The following is a 1,645-nucleotide window of genomic DNA, read 5'->3' as shown; positions in this document are numbered from 1 at the left end:
CTCTTTGTAGCACCCTAGTGAAAACCTATTTAGAAAAGCTAGCTGTCCTGACCCTTATCTGGCCACTGGATTCTGCTGAGCCTGCAGGAGAGAGAGGCTGATGGCTTTGCTGAAATCCAATTCACTCGCATCCTTCTGATGTCATTGATCCTCTTCAAGAAGGAAGGACCAATAACAACAAAACAAAAATCAAGCTAAATCTGGCCGGCCAGTTGAGAGAGAGAGAGAGAGAGAGAGAGAGAGAGAGAGAGAGAGAGAGAGAGAGAGAGAGAGAGAGAGAGAGAGAGAGAAATGGATGGATGGATGGATGGATAGACAGATTTATAGCTAGATAGCTGGATAGATAAATGGATAGACAGATGATAAATAGATGGAAAGATGATAGATGGATAAATGGATAAATGGACGGATAGCTAAATGGATGGATGATGGATAGATGTATAGATAGCTGGATGGATAACTGGATGGATAGATGGATGGACAGATGATAGATGGATAAATGGATGGGTGATTGATAGAGGAATAGATGGATGGATGATAGATGATTGATGGGAGATCACACTGGTGCTCATAAGTCTATTGTACCGAGAAATCCCTCCCCAGCTCTCAGGATTTTTCTAGTGAAATAGCCCCAGGGAGGGCTTTTGTTAGTTCCTCTGGGCCGTTGACCGAGGGGAACAGCAAAAGCTATGGGTCCCCAGCAGAGCCGCTAGTTCCAGAGTCTTGGTGAGTTCCCAACCAATCGTTAAGAGTAACTCCCCCAGGAAGAGATGACCATTTTCCCGTGATTGCTCTCCCCCCCCCCCCAAGCTGCTTCCCCTGAGCACCAGTTCCCGGACGCCCTTTGGGTCCATCTGCTTTTATGACGATAAAGGCCCTTCCTTCGAGGAACGAGTCTGGCCTCCTGGGAAAAGTTAGGCCCGCGACCCCGGGCACTAGGGTGGGGACAGACAGGGGGTCAGGAACTTTCTGGATTCTCGACGGGCCTGGGCAAGGATGGGGGTCAGAGCCACCCCGGATCCCCGGGAGATGCTGGGATCGCAGCAATCTCATTCTAGTGTGGTGAGATTCCCCCGGCAATGAGCGCTGAAGCGGGTTCGAAACCTGGCTCCGGCACTTCCTGGCCACGTGGTCCTGCACAAGTCCCTGCCCCTTTCTCCTCTGGAGAGAGCACTTCTGCTCTCCTCCCTCGAGGGGCCGAGAAGAAAATCTCCGCTCCTCTGTACCATGGGGACGACGCCTAGAGCATCAGTGCGCTGTGAAGCGCGTTTCAGGCCGATATAAAATCACCGGGCCGCCTTGCCCCGTGCCCAGTCCTCGGTAAGTGTCCTCTCCTTCGGTCCCCGCGGCTGCTGGGCGTCGGAGGCGGGGTTTGAACTTCCTGACCGGCTAGCAGCGAAGTCGGGCGGCCCAGGGGGGCGCGGGCGGCTCCTTGCTGTGGTCCCGACGGCAGCGCGTCCTGCAGCCAGCATTCTGACCGCGCTCCAGGCGTTTGCTCAGGAGGACTAAAGGCGAATTTTCTGGCGGCTGAAACCAAGCGCCAGGGCTTCTGGTCCCTCCCCCTCCCCTAGTCCCTTCCCCCTCCTTCACCCCTTCCCCAGCTGGATCTGACCGCCACGTTCCTGCCCCGGGGCGGGCGCTTGGG

This window comes from Antechinus flavipes, chromosome 3, assembly GCF_016432865.1.
Source record: "Antechinus flavipes isolate AdamAnt ecotype Samford, QLD, Australia chromosome 3, AdamAnt_v2, whole genome shotgun sequence".
Classification (NCBI taxonomy): Eukaryota; Metazoa; Chordata; class Mammalia; order Dasyuromorphia; family Dasyuridae; genus Antechinus; species Antechinus flavipes.
This window is presented reverse-complemented; position numbering follows the sequence as displayed.